Source organism: Triticum urartu, chromosome 7A (assembly GCF_056163025.1).
Source record: "Triticum urartu cultivar PI428250 chromosome 7A, HENAU_Tu73, whole genome shotgun sequence".
In the NCBI taxonomy this organism is placed as follows: domain Eukaryota; kingdom Viridiplantae; phylum Streptophyta; class Magnoliopsida; order Poales; family Poaceae; genus Triticum; species Triticum urartu.
In genome coordinates this window covers 54,571,952-54,587,920 of record NC_141879.1, presented here as the reverse complement: position 1 = coordinate 54,587,920, position 15,969 = coordinate 54,571,952, and the positions used below count along the sequence as shown (strand labels likewise).

At 42.7% G+C, this 15,969-nt stretch overlaps 1 long non-coding RNA gene across 8 annotated transcripts; it reads right to left on the bottom strand.

Moving 5' to 3' along the window:
* Window positions 1–10,578: 10,578 nt before the first annotated feature.
* Window positions 10,579–15,128, bottom strand: LOC125525744 (uncharacterized). 8 transcript variants are annotated; one of them, XR_015611396.1, is made up of 5 exons: window positions 14,460–15,126; window positions 13,149–14,335; window positions 12,128–12,864; window positions 11,361–11,869; window positions 10,579–10,904 (listed from the first exon to the last, which is right to left on the bottom strand). It is a non-coding gene; the product is annotated as an uncharacterized LOC125525744 (long non-coding RNA). The 8 variants fall into 8 exon arrangements; XR_015611394.1 differs by having other exon boundaries at window positions 12,128–13,362; window positions 13,458–14,335; window positions 14,460–15,125; XR_015611395.1 differs by having other exon boundaries at window positions 12,128–12,231; window positions 12,549–14,335; window positions 14,460–15,124.
* Between the last annotated feature and the right edge of the window lie 841 nt (window positions 15,129–15,969).

Here is a 15,969-nt window from a genome sequence, read left to right as displayed (position 1 = left end):
TTAGGCAATATATTAATTGCACGCGGATATTAGCTATGCTATTATGTTTTGTTAATCGTGTGATTACTGTAATATTTGGTATGATATTAATTGCACGTAAAATATGTTGAACGCTCGTCATTGGAGCACTCTAGGTCGTTGGATTGACTTAGTTTAGTTTGATGGCTGAGATCAGTTGGATCTGCCCCTTTGGGCCTTTTTATATTGGTATAGAAAAAAGATAGTGTTGCTTTTGGGTTGGGCTCAATAACAAAACGCCTAATAATAATTGGGCTCTGATTCCACTTTTTTCATACACATTGTACATATATGTATACATTGGATATATTTTTCAATACAAATTTCATATTTTTGACATGCATTATTAACATTTTTCCAAGAAAATTGAAAACATATTTTTTTTCTACTTTTTTCCATATGCATTGTACATTTTTTGTACACATCAACATTTTTTCAATATACACTCAACATTTTTCAAAAAAATATAGAAAAATTGTATTATTTTTTATTTCTACTTTTTTCCATGCAAATTATACATTTGTTTTATACTTTTTTGTGCATACTTTAAAAGAAATTATGCATGATTAACATTTGTCAAAAAAGTCGAAAACATATTATTGTACTTTTTGATTTCTATTTTTTCCCATACACATTGTACAAATTTTAGTACATTTTTGTTATACTTTGGAAACATTTTTTCTGTACACACTTAACATTTTCTGAACACAAGATTTAGATTTGTCAACTTTTGTATATAAGCTAATACTTATAATAGACCATATTGTTGCCGTTCAAATTGAAAATTTTCAGAAGAAATGAATTGCTTTGCTTGGTACAGAACTTTCTCATGGGGTAGCGAGTAACCCTGATACCGGGTGGTATCTGAATTTTCTGTCCAGTACCCAAAACCCTAACGGCATCACAGTGCGGCCCGTGTGGTTGGGAAGAGTTCCAATCAGCTGCGGCCGTGCAAACAGGAGGAGACGAGGTCATGCAACGATAAATTACCAAGTTGCTCTCAACCTGAACTCTGAGATAACCGCCCTAACGGTTGGGTCAACTGAATACTGCATCTTAAAACATACTATGGTGTTCTGTAAAAAGCCTCTTAACCCTCTCGCATGCCCTTTGCCACTCCTACTACTTCACACGCCACCTCACCTTCAACTACGCCGAAATAGCTTACAACGGAGACCTAACCATCTTGCTACATTGGAGCAATGACGAATGAGGGTGCCATGTTCAGTGCAGAAAATGTTGCGGACATTGCCAGAGCATTTTACATCCTGTGAGGGTCTGGTCATTTTCGCCAAGCATGACCAGATGGTAGGCGTGGGCTCCCATACTGATACTGGCTAGGCAGATTAGTGAGCTCACCGGCCGATGGCTTCCTTGCCCTTGTTTTCATATTTCTTATGCTCGTGGTAGACAGACCTAAATCCAGACACTTGGGGTTACGATAACCACACAAACCTCGACCATGAGCTCACAAAGAGTGCTTAGAAGTGAAAGAAAGTAACATAGCAGCCCAAACCAAAGGTTACACTCAGCCTAACTCGGAACAACAATGCCTAAGAAAAAACTTCATCCTGCCGAGCTGCACCCAACCATTTCCCCACACCTCTCACTGTCAGTGCCACGAGTTTCTATTTGGCTCACATGCAAAGGCAAGGTCAGAACCATGACAATCAACGTGATTTGTCTCTCTTCGGTTCCTCTCTTTAGTTTTGGAACTATTGTAGGTGGCGGTCTGTCAGTATCAGGTCTGCTCCATGCCACTGCATCTATCTTTTATAACATGTTTTGCCTAGGTGCACATGTAGGCAGTTCCACTTTCTTATATATTTCTGGCCCCATAATAATCATGCACTAAATAATGCCTACATTTATTTGTTGCACCTTCAAGGGATCATGTGGTTCTTATCTAGGACCACTTCTATTTTCTCACTGAGTTTTTTGGTGCTCAAATTTATGAACCTTCGGTTTGAGGTATTTATCACGGTGTTACAAAGCTTAATTATGCTGCTAGTGCCTCTGAGTGCTTGTCAGACAAAAATAATATTGCACTTTGGACATGTTCCTTGTTCTAGTTGAAGAATTCGCATAGAAATGTCAATGTTTTTGTTGCATTACAAGAAGATCTCTCCGGCTGACATACAACATACAGCATGTCATTGATAATACTGTGTCCAAATTGCAGTGAAGGCAAGGGAAGTTGGCAACCAAACCTAGTTGGCTCACGTTTTGTCAATGTGGTGCTCTCGTCCGTCGTTATTTATAGTATACGTTAATGGTAAGAATTTGGGCTCCTTGGTAACTAAGGAGATCAATAATGTTCGTAAGAATTTGCTATATAAATCTACCATAGAGACAAATTGCATGGAGGTTTCATGTTTGATCAGTTGGATTCAGATTGATGTAGTTGGTCGGGGGTCATCAACTTTAGAAAGAGATATATCAATTGATGAACAGAAAAAAGACCGTGCCAGAACGGCATCCTGACTCTCTGTGGAACAGAGATCATTCCTAGAACAATTGAGATTGGTCATGCTGGCATTGCATGTTTATATACCTCATGGTCGATCAGTGACCAAAAAATACCCATCGACATTTGCATAATAGCTTATTCACATCCTTTTGGCCAACTGCCTGAAATGTGTATTTTTACATTGCAAAAAGAAGAAGAAAATGCCTGAAACGCAGACACACATGATGCCCCCCCCCCCCCCCCCCACCAATCGGGAAGTTTTGACCTAATTAATTCCTAAAGAATATGAATGAAAAAAATATCACATAAAAATTTGAAGAACAGGAGGATCCGGTCCCGGTAGACCTCCGGGACTTCTCCATGCCATTTTCCGGTGTGGAATCAGCAACGAATGTATGCACGGGCGGCGGCACCACCGGATCCATCTGAGAGTTCTCATTCATCCCCTCATCCTTGTGCCGCATCTAGACCTGCCGCCGCGGCATGTCTCGGATCAGGCCGGGAAACCTAGCACCCCCTTGATCAGCACTTTCCATTGCAGGCCGGTGGTGAAGGCGCAGGACGTGACCTTGTCGCCATTGGAGTGCCTGGCATGGGAGAAGCGATGGACGAGGAGAAGTGGTCGATAGTGATGACGATGAGAGAGGGGGCGCAGTATCCGCGCGTCCCCCATGTGCAGCTAATGGGCGACCGAAATCGCAGTTCCAAACACGATAGGTATATGTACCAAAAGGATACATGCACATTGACCCAATGCCCAAAGGGCACACTCTCAATAAAGAGCTACTTAAAACTCGTCTCCTAAAATGCCACACTCCTCCATCCAGAGGCTACACCTGGCCCAGCTCGGTACAACAATGACGAAGCACAAGACGATAAGATTCCATAAAGTAGAGATGTAGGCCGTTCCACAATTCGTCTTATCTTTTGATGCTATAATAATGTTCTAATAAATAATGGCCACATGTTATTTATTGCGCATGCGAGGGAGCATGTGGTTCTTATTCGGGATCACTTTTATTTTCTCTCCTGGACTTTTGGAGCTCGTGTAAATGAAGCTTTTGTGCGAGGCAACATTTTCATCATGCATGGCATAGTGCATAACTTGCATTACAAACAGAATACTACCCTGCAACGATTCCATCACATAGAAATAATTGTGTGAATTAGACACTAGTGTACAAAATCAACAAAACTCAAATCAAATTGTCATGCAGGTCTGACAAAGATAATACTGCATTTTTTACAGGTTGCACTCTAGTTAAAAAATACCCCTAGAGATATTTAGGGCTGTTGTTGCATTACAAGAACACCGCAAAGGCTAACCTGCAGCCTGTGTTGAATAAACTTGCGACCAAATTGTAGTGGACGGCTCATGTTTTGTGAACACTGTGCTCTTGTCCATCCTGATTTATCCATGTTAATTAAAATTAATCTGTTTGGGCTCATTGGTAATAAAGGAGATTGATTATCTTCATATCTACGGTAGAGACAAATTGCATGGAGGTTGCATGTTTAGCCAGCAGGAATAAGGTTCATATAGCAGGTTGGAACTTGGAGGTCATCGATCCTAGAAAATTTGGTTAGCAGCGCTTTCACTGGAAGCCTGGAAATGATATCAATGAAGAGACAAAACACTGTCCTGGATCAAAGCATTACTGAGCTTCACTGTGCACTGTAGCCATCAGCTCAACCACCGCCGTGGCAACTACCTGAAAGCAAGAAGCACTTGATCTCCTTCACCACCCTTGCTCAAGGTAATATAGTTCAGCACAGTAGGTTGTGGATGTGTCTGCAACGTCGGCCTCTATCCGTGCAGGTACTTCAAGTCAAGGGTGTTGGAGAACTGTGCTTTGCTCGCGTGCATGGACAGGAAGTGGTTCTATTAATGGCACTTGAAGAACCACGCTTTGCTCACCCAGATGGGCAAGGCGTGGTTGTGGCCAAGGTTGTTGCAGAACTATGCCTTGCCTGGGAAATTATACACTGACAATTCAGACAGGTCCGCCTGTATGCCCAAGTAGCAGTACCTGGTTTTCAGTTAGTACTTAGTACTAAGCACTCAAATCCTGATGTCTCATATTCTCAAGCAAGCACCCTTTTTTTCTTGCAATAATTTTGCTAAGGGCTGGTATAGGAGAGAAAGCTGTTGAGAGTCATGGGTTGTGTCCTAGTCATGAACCATAGAGAACACAATCCATCGGTGGTTGTATTTATAGAGATGATTTATCTGAGCATTATTTGGTTGCTCATAACATTTATATCGGATAAATTTCGTCAGATTTGAACTCGGAAGGTCTTCATAAATAATGGAAGTCTCCAATGATGTACAACAAGGGCATGTTCTATCATTTAATTGAACTTGGTTAGTACGTGTCCTTTCAAATTGGTAAACGCGCTTCTGAACTAGACGATTTCACACGCCGCGGGAAAACTCAGATGTTGCTATAAAACATTGTTACGGCACCATAAGCACAAATTATGTTAAGTTAGCAGCTTAATGGTTCGAGGAATTTATGTAGAACGTGAAACCTAAGTATTTGATGCAAAATTATCACAGGTTGATTAATATATGATAAAATATCATCAATTATTTGAATAGGGTGAATTAAAAATTTACCTGTGTTGCTTGACTTCCTCTAATTGACGAGAATTTGAAGCTTTGGATTTTATTTGTAGTTTCCAAATATTTTGGAATTATTTAGAACCCAAAATTATTTTGGAGGATATTCATAAGGCCCAAAATATAGTTTACAAAATTAATATAGTTATTTTATTTAACAATTGGGCTCAATTTTATTCCTTAAGTCCTAAATATTATATTTGGGTTTACTGGATTTTGTAGATTTTTCTGAATTGGTTTGCATTGATTTTTTAATCAAATTCAAAACACAAAAAGAATTAGGAAAAATGAATATGCAATCCAACCTTGCCAACCTTTGCAGCCCCACCCGTACTTGTACATAGGATGTTCCCTTGCACGAAGTTGCTGGATCCCTCTGCCTATCCAAGTGGCCAGTATCTCCTTTGTCGGTGAATGTACAACCTTTAACGATGCAATGGAATTCTTGATGAAGGAACTCGAGTTCTCCCAACACAGCGCCATGTATTGTCGTGCGCCAAGAATGCCGACGCACCGGACGGTCAGCCGAGTACGGTGGCACTCCTATTTGATTGGCATCAACCGGAGTATCGGGGCAGTCCTAGTTTGAAGTACTCGATGTTCATCATCAATTCAAAGCGATCACAGACGGTTGCGTTTTATAAACTATGTGTAAAGATATGTTACATCACACACATATTTTTTTATAAAAATGTATGCAAGGGAACACAGATGGATGAGTTTTAGAAAATGTGTATAATGATAGCCTACACCGCACACACTTTTTTGGCAATAACATTGTCAAAAGCATCACACACGTTGATGTTTTCAAAAACTATGTGCAATGATAGGCTACATCACACACCCTACTTTTTCAATAATCATGTGCAAAGCACTAAACATGTTCGTGTTTTTAGAACCGTGTGCAATGATAGTCCGCATCGCATAAACACACCTCTTTTGCAAAAACTGTTTGGACAATATTGCACATGATTGTGTCTTTTAACTGCGTGTAATATTTCGGCGTTAGCCATGCTTTTCTTCTACAACTATGTGTGCTGTTACATCACACAGTGTTTGGTCTTGATAGGTGCTTCTTGATAGCAGCATTCTTAAGTAATATCGTCCATGGAGGATTGATTCAACCAAAAAAGCTAATCAAATAAATTGCTTCAAATCTAGGCTAACCGCCGCGTAGTGATTGATCCAGTTGACCGAAGAACAAGTAGGTAGCCCGAAGAGTATATATTCTGAGCTTTGGATGAATAAATCAATGGCAAGAAGTCAAGAATGCATGACCTAACGAGATGAAGGCTGACGAGCTAATGTGGTAGTACAGGTGACAGAAGGAAATTGGCTGACAGCAACATAGTAGTCGAGGACCCAGCGGGAGGCCTGAGTATTACTGATGAACGACATTGACCAGATTTAGGAGTTCAAAACCCATTGAATGGTGCAACAAGACAAATACTCTGTATTAACACGTGCCACCCTCTCACTGAGGTCTCACTTGGACATACGATTTTTGTTCTGTACAGAGTAGCATTGTCACTCTTCCGTGTTATGAGAGGCGGAGGACATGGCCAACAAGGCGAGCACCGGCCTGATCAGGGTGGCTGCCCTCACGTCTCAGTCACACGTTCCCATCAAGATATGCATCGAGGGATTTTACCTGGCAAGGGAATAGGCAACAAGCCTTGCCAAGGAGCACAAGTGCACATCATCTTTACTCAGTCGCTCGTGCTCTCTACCAAGCACTGGTGCAAAATCTTCACCCTTGGTTATTAGCAAATAGTTAGGCACCGAGACAAAACAAACAGCAGTAGGTGGTTCTGACGGGGGTTGCTGCAGAACTGTGATTTGCTCGCACGGATGAGCAGGAACTGACTCTCGTCGAGGTTGTCTTAGAACTTCATCTTGCTCGCGCAAGTAGACACATACGATTTGGACACGTCCGCCTGTATGCCCAATCAGCAGTACAAGATCATCACTTTATGCTAATCGCTCAATTCCCGATGTCTCATATTCTCAAGCAAATGCCTTTTTTTCTTGCAATGATTTTGCTAACAGTTGGCGTAAGTGGGGAAGTTGTAAAAACTCAATGGGCCGTGTGCTACTCATCAAGCATAGAGAGACACATTCCATCGGAGGTCGCATTTATATAGATGATCTGGTGGCCACACATATTGCGGCTACTTGAAACATTTATATTGCATAAATTTCACGAGATATATCAGCACATAAGGTATTAATAGTATTGGGAGTCTCGAATGCTATACAACAAGGGCATGTACCATCTTTTATTTGGGCTTCGGTGTACATGTTATGTCGAATTTGATCAGCCAACTCGTTCAATTTTATCTGTTAGTTAGTCCTCTTTAATAATGGAAGTTTTTACGGTACATCGTACTACCTAATTTAATGAGTAGTATTAAGTCGATCCAATGGTTAATATGATTATTCGACTCAAAGGATAACTTGGTAATTTTCTATTAGACGTATGCTTAGATTTATCCTTTCACGTGAATCAAATAATACTGGCCTGGGTTGGCCTCGGCCCGCCATGCCGTCTGCAGCTAGACGTTGGCGCCACCATCCTTCATGTCGTGTGCGGCTAGCCGTCGGTTGCCGTCACCATCCTCCATGTTGTGCGTGGCTAGCCGTCGGCCGCCACCAAGTCCTCCGCCGAGCCCTTGAGTCTCCTACACCATCCTCCATGCTGTGTACGGCTAGCTGCCGGACGCCACAGGTCCTCCGTAATTCACTGGAGCACCTACCCCACCATCCTGATGCAGGCCGCCCCTCCGCCAGCTGCACACCCTTGCTTTTTTGACAAACATATTTGATTGATTGCTAATGTGAGTACTCCGGTACTGATTCATACGCTGATTGATTTCTAAGTATGCTGGTAATCTGCATCGTTTCTGATTGCTTTGGGATTTGAAGTGGCATTGGGCTTGGTCGAGGTCTTTAGGAGATTGACCTGCTGCCTAACAGCGGACCTGAAGCTCCCGTTGAGAATTTGTGGCAGTCGGTAGCACCCAACAGGCATGGAAGCGATTCAGGATTTCATGGAATGGTTGGATTGGATCGACCCTGACCTTGGAATCTACTCGCCAGCTTGTTTTTAGAGGAACTGTTGTTAGATTTATAATAGTGAACTACCCAAAGTGCCCCTAAATCATGAATATACTACCAGATTTCTTCGGTAGTATTGCTTAATCTGCAACATTAGATTGAAAAAATAAACGGTCCAAAATAACTTGATGTACTGTAAAAGGTAGGCAACATTTTCATCAGACAGTGCATCTTGGGTACTTGCATTACAAACGGAATACCACCCTGCAACGATCCCATCACAAAGAAACAATTGTGTGAATTATACTCTAGTGTACAAAATCAACAAGACTCAAATTAAATTGTCATGCTGGTCTAACAGAGATAATATTCCATTTTTGACTGGTTCCGTCCTAGTTTACAAATGCCCCTAGATATATCTAGAGCTGTTGTTGTATTACAAGAACATTACAAAGGCCAACCTGCAGCCTGCCATGAATAAACTTGTGACCAAATTCTAGCGGACCGCTCATGTTTTGTCAACACTGTGCTCTCGTCCATCCTTTTTTTATCTACGTTAATTAAAATTAACCTGTTTGGGCTTCTCGGTGATAAAGCAGATTGAAGATCTTCGTTGGAATTTTCTCTATGAATCTGCGGAAGAGACAAATTGTATGGAGGTTGCATGTTTAGTCAGCTGGAAGAAGGTTCATAGAGTAGGTTGGAGGTCATCGGCCTTAGAAAAATTGGTTAGCTGCGTTTGCACTGGAAGCCTGGAAGGGAATCAATGAGGAGACAAAAGACTGTCGTGGATCATGGCATTACCGAGCAACATTGTGCACTAAAGCCATCAGCTCCGCCACCTCTGTGGTAATACCTGAAACCAAGACGCACTTGATATCCTTCAGGGCCCTTGCTCAAGGTAATAGTTCAGCAACATCGGTTGTGGACGTGTCCGCAACGGCCGCCTCTATCCGTGCTGCAGGTACTTCAGGTCGAGGGTGTTGCAGAACTAAGTTATCTCGCGTGCATGGACGGGAAGTGGTTCTGTCCTAGGTTCTCGAAGAACCGCAGTTTGCTTGCCCAGATGGGCAAGGCTGGTTGTGGTCAAGGTTGTTGCTAAAACTGCGTCTTGCCTGGGAAAGTAGACTTCGACAATCTAGGTACGCCTGCCTGTACGCCCAAGCATCAGCACAAGATCATCGATGCATACTAAACACTCAATTCCCGATGTCACATATTCTCAAGCAAGCGCCCTTTTTTCTTGCAATAATTTTGCTAAGGGCTGGTATAGGAGAGAAAGCTGTTGAGGGTCCATGGGTTGTGTCCTAGTCATGAATCATAGAGCACACAATCCATCGGTGGTCGCATTTATAGAGATGATTTACCTTCACATGATTCGATTGCTCATAACATTTATATCGGATAAATTTGTCAGATATCTGAACTCGGAAGGTTCAAATAATGAAAGTCTCATGATGTACAACAGGGGCATGTGGCATCATTTATTTGAACTTGGTTAATACGTGTCCTTCCAAATTGGTACATCCTCTTCCAAACTAGATGACTTCACACGCTGCGGGAAAGATCAGATGTAGCTATGAAATATTGGTACAGTGTCGCAAGCACAAATTATGTTAAGTTGGCAAATTATTTAGGAGTAACAAACCTCTCCAAAAATCACGCTCTGCCCCCCGCGTCGCTCATCCCGGGCGACACGGGCGGCGGCGGCGTTGCCCCGCCTAACTCCCTCTCCTCCCGTCGTTCCCTCCGCCGTTGCTGGAGGATGCTGCCGGCGTGCGGCTGACGGCGGCGGCGGGGCCCCTGCTTATGGCTGTTCTTCAGGGACTACGAAGACCTGGAGAGATCGAATCGATTCTAGACGTGCATGTATTGCTTGGCAACAAATCAATCAACCTGTGTGCTTGGTTGAGGGCTTGCTTTGCACGTACTTGTGACTTCTCACCGACGGCGGCGGCTTTGGGCGGTGCTCTGTGGCTGTCCGGATGACAGGACAAGCGCCCCCATGCGCTGCTTGCGCCAAGATCTGGCCTGGCAGACGAGGCGCCATGGCGGCGGCCGTTGCCCAGGGGCCAGATTCGACATTTAAGATGCCGATCAGTGCTGCCGGCTGGCCCCTCCGGGTCAAGAAGATGGCGTTCTGGATGAGATATGCGGCGCCCATCGTCAGTGTGGCTGCTACGTTTAGATCCGATGCATCGCTGTTTGCTGGGCCCACGCCGACGATTGGTCATCTCATCCCGGCAGCGACCTTGATGTGGACTAGCGGTTGGGGCGCCACATGTGGCGCCTCCTGAGAGGAAGTTGAGAGCGAGGCCAGGTTGGCATGCGTTCTTTTCACTTGGTTTTTGCAGTCTGGGTGAGTAGCAACCAACAATAGAGCTGCTTTGGTGATGCGTTCCATATAATGTAGCTGGTTCAAAAGCAAGCAAGCCAGGCTTGCTTATAGCACAAATGACACACAATCATGCAGATGCAGGAAGTCCCTGCCCTTAGCATTATCTCAGACTAACAACATCAACCCAGCATGAAAATCTTTCTCAATCTAACTTAAGCACAGATTTCAACATAAAAGAGGCATTGGCGATTAAACGTCACCGCACTCCATGACAAGTTTGGCGAGGAAGAGGTGTGCTCTTTGAGGCCCTGGAACTGCAACAACCAGCAAAACAACATGAGCAGGCCTCCATCTCACCACCTTGGAGAGATCGGGCACCCAGGCTGTCAAGCTTCCTCCTGGCATGCACAAAAAAATTCAGATGAATAAGATAGCCAATCATTGCAAAGTTTAAAATCAGTACGTCAATCAAATTTCATCATCAATTGGCACCAGCAAATGTCACTGCTTGCTAATATTAAAGCGACACGTCCAAAATACATTAGATCTGACATTGCATCCTGTTGTCTCCAGCATCACAAGTGGTTGCACAAGGTAGATTAAATCTAGGTTATCTGCAATAAATTGTTACCACTACAAAGAAAAGATTCAATCACAAACCTAGTCGGCTATACAATGCTTGCATGTGAAAAAGATCATATCGCGGATAAAGAAAAAATACTTTTTTTCTTTGAGAAAGATATTTGCATTGTCTCGTGATAGTAGCATGTGATCATCATAATTCAAACTCAGGTGCATGTTTGATGTAATAATCAGATTTCAGAAAGCAAGGGCAAGTCAGGAGGAAGACATACATCAATTGTGACTCGGCCAAAACATGTGGCACCACCTGAGGGGAGCAATGGGCGGTGCCACGTTGTGTGGCGCCCCTTTTCTGCTCATTTTGGTCAGCTTGTGTGCCCACATCAACATCAATAAATGGCACCATTTATCAATGGCGGTAAAGCTCATGGGTCTGGTGCCGTTTCTTATGAATGCATATCAAGCATGAATAAAGTGACATTCCTTTATGAAAGAGAAGTAGCCATAATGCAAAAATATAGCTTTGCTCAGAAGTTAGAATGTAGACGCCACAACAGATAGACGACCATGCAAAGCGCATAACCTGAAGAAAAGATCTGCCACATTTTCTGAACTACCAATGATCACAATTTCAAGCTAACCTTTCTTATCAAGTAAATGAACTTCCTTGGAAGCTAGCTACAACTCAATCCAAAAGGGAGAATTGAGAAAAGCAAAATTGATGCACCTTCCTTCTCCTGACCAGGTCACCCACAAAACTCAATCAACCGCACAACCCAACCTAGAGATGAAAGGCAAGGGTGAGAAGGAGAAAGAGACCAGTGCACGATGGATGACGAGGCTAAGATCTTTGTAAAGTTCAGCCAGCAAAAGCATATTCACTACAGGGCACAAATAAGAACAGTCATTTTGTCATGTTTCAAAATTGACACTAAAATATATCACAAAAGGATGATAACCTCATGAAACTCAAGTAATATTCATTAATCTAGATTAGTCAATTAAACTGCACAACGTTTTAGCATTTAAGTGGCATTACCTTCACAAAAAGGAGACAGGATGGCTTCAAAAGCAGGTCCAGTACACATGGATTAGCCAAATTCGAATTTTCAAAATGATGGTATATCCTCGGTACTCTCGAACCTGCCACAAGAATGACAAGTGTTTAGAGGGCACAAATGAAGGAATGGAAAATATAATTAATTATGAGCACAACAATTGATGACATACCAGAATACATGTTCTCAAATTTGATGTGTGTGTGTGTGTGTGTGTGTATCATGGATCTCATGCAAGGTATAACTATCATCTCATGAGTGCAATGTAAAATGAAACTGAAGTAACAAATACCCAAAACTAATATATGTAAAACAAGTAAAATCTTGAGGGAAAAAACCATTGAAATCCTCTGTGGTTTTGTTCTAGATTGTACTGCGGATTTCCTTCTAAAGTCCACATACCTTTGACAGAAATCCTTCTTTTGTTAACTTATTACTATCTGCGTGGTTCTTTGCTACAGCACGTTAATCAGACCAGAATATGTACCATTTAGACCAATCCAGGGTCTTGTTGTACGGCACTTCACAAAGTCCTTCAGGTTTCAAGGGCTCGTTCTCTGCAACACCTGAACATTGGTGGGACATTCATCACTGACGAATCGCTCTATGCAGTTGCAGACAGTTGTGCAAATCTGAAGGTATGTATGTTTCCCTTCTCTGAACTTTACTGCTTCCTTTGGAATAGCTCTCCGGTAGCAAGCTGCACCTGATAAATTCTCTGCAAATGGCAATATTCACAGAAATCTCCAAATGGATCTTTGACTCATTTAAGCCAGACTTTTCGAAAAAAAATTGTTTCATATTTAAAAACAATCTCACATTTTTATATAGATGTGAAATTAAATTGTTGGTATCTCCAAGTTATATACACATACTATATTACACCAAATATACAGAAAAAGCAAACATATTTCAAACTGAAGCAAATTTATGTTGCCTCCTAATATCAACATTGTTAGCAATAATCTGAACAGCGGAGGAAAAGATCTTTCAGACCGTGACCTCAAGGCGTGCATGGCCGGTAGTGAGCTCGTCGACCAGCACCAGCACCACCCCATAACCTGAAGCCTGAAACAAACTGATGGTTAACTTAACTGAAGCTAGATCCTATTTTCTGAACCAAACATCAAGTAAACAGTAGTAGTCAATCAAAAATTATTTAACATAGTGTAATGGTGCAGTTGCAACTTCAGGAATTTGACCATACATCAGCAACCTATAAAGAACCAAAACAAGTTATAATTGTTCCAAACGACAAAACATAGATGAACATTTGTTTTCCATATTTCTCCTCTCAGAAATTTGCCTCACCAGATATGCACACAACAGGTGTGATTTATATCCTTGAAAAAAAATATGTCCCTCATATTTTCTGTTGTCTAGTAGAGAACCCTGACCATGGGATATGATGGAAAATTCAGATTTTGCATACTGCATGTTCATGCTAAAATCAGCTATTCACACAATTTGTAATTAAGTAAACACTCTAGAGATAATGTTAAAGTGGACACCGGCAAAGCATTTGGGAAAACGAGTCAGCTAAGGATGGTTCATATGCTAGTACATTAGTATAATAAATGATCTTCTATCGCTACAGAACGAAGTATGGTCTAAACAAAGCGGAAATATAAGTGAAACAAGTCTTGATGGCATATAAGAAATCAATAAAAAAAGGATCATACCATCATGTACACCAAAGCGTATCAATCGCCCTTCTTAAATACTGAATATATCATAGAAGAAAATAATATGAAGGAGGGTGGATATTAGATCTTTACGCAGTTGGAACTTTTATGCAACCTTCTGAACAGGATGTAGTGGGCATTCCTATAAACAGTGGTGATGGAATTATGTCAAGCACACGTGATGTGGAATTATGTCAAGCACACATGATGAGCTAGTAGGACACCCACACAAACATAAATTGTAATATATCCGCAAGAACAATATTATGCACCCACGCAAACAACACGCACTACTCATTTCTTTAGAGAAACCACTAACTGTTGGAAAATGACTACTCAGATAATAGTACTATTTTTGATATGTTGAATACAAATAGAACACAGGGAATCAGATATGGGCTGTGAATAAAGATACGATTTTCAGATAACATCATAAACTAAGTAGATCGATAGTTACCTGTTTTTACCATTTGATTTCTCTATATCTTGAAAGTCCCATAAGCTCTTTTAGGCAAATAAGAAGGTAGAGCGTTTTATCATTAGATCAACAAGAATAACGAAAGGACTAAAGCATTGTGCTGATCTGAGCAATAAATAGGAAAGATGATGTATGATATCGTGATCTCACCTGGGGCAAAAATCCTCGACATGGACAGAAAGCTTCAAAATCTTCAACGGGTGATCGAAAGAAAAGGACCCGCATCTCCATCCCCACCTTGTTCCCATCGTGTGCGGGCTTCAGATCGACGCAGACGACGTCGTGGGGCGGGGCTGGCGCGACCATGTGCTGGGACTGGAGGGGCAGCGGGACCTGGTGTCGCGGGCGGAGGCGTCAGACAGCGTGCAGCTTGGGGAGATTCGCCGTGTTGCTTCACCCTGAAGCAGGGATGAGGGGGGAGGGAAGGGGCGGCGAGGCGGCGGAGAACAGGAGGGTGTGGTTGCGCCGAGGGGAAGAGGCGAGGTTTTCCTTCGTGGAGAAGGCAAATCGTCCTAGGGGAGGTGTTATCTCGCCGCGACACACAAAGAATGGTCTTTTCAATCAATATGAGACAGAAAACGAGACGCTTTTGCGGTCCTGCCCAACCCGTTCGCTAGCCAGATCCGGTTTTCTTGTCCTACCTGTGATGAGGTGGACAGCGCGAGGGCACGCCCATGATGCGCACGTTAATGCTTCTCGATTGCGATGGCCATCGATACATCTTCGCGAGGTTTTCTCACTTCAATTTTGGTGGTTGACTTCGACGGTGAGATGCAAACTAAGGATGATGACTTGGCGTAGTGGGATGGTGATGCAGCGGTGCTGATTACACATCGCATGTAGCTGTTGAGATCGGGAAAATGTGGTGGCCTCAACACATGAGTTATGGTGGTGCTACTCAAGCACTGGGTCTCGAGTTCCGGGGTGAAAACCTAGGTGACCTGAGTTGGTTATGCGTAGCAATGGCGATATTTTTATGCCGTTACGTTGTTGAAGGCATTGCTCGGATATTGTCGGACTGATTTTTCAGGTGAAAACCTCGATTCTAACCATAAGTGGTTGAATCCGGTGACGGCGGTGACTGAGCGTCGTTCCCTTCCCGAAGGCGTTGCCGTTGAAGAATCCCGTCATTCGCGCGGTGCCATGACATAGTTGGTGCGGATATGGTCATTGTTGTAGTTTTCCTATTATGGATTTGGTCACTCTGATTTTTTCATCGTCTACGCATGGCTTTGGTCTTATATGACTTTGCTATTTGTTGACGTGTTATTATGTGCGTGTGTTAGTGTTGGCTGTATGCATCCTAACTATGCAGAGACCGGGTGTGCTCATTATGTTTGTATCCTCTTGATGCCTCATTTTGAGCCAATAAAATACACTCTTTGTTGAAAAAGAGTGAGATATTTTTCCCATACAAAATGGATGCCATGCTGGATGTGTTTAGTAGCCAGTGGTATCCTGGGTTGGCAGAGAGGCACACGGGAGAGATGTTGTCATAGTACACCACGGTAGACTTGGCAACATCGTAGTGAAGCTCCTGAAGTAGTTGCCACAACAATGAGCACTGAGCAACAACATAGATTTAGCGAAAATGCGCTTGGCCTGGTTCGATTTGCCGTCCCGTGGCGAGGTAGAACAAGCCCACCGAAGAAATCGTGCA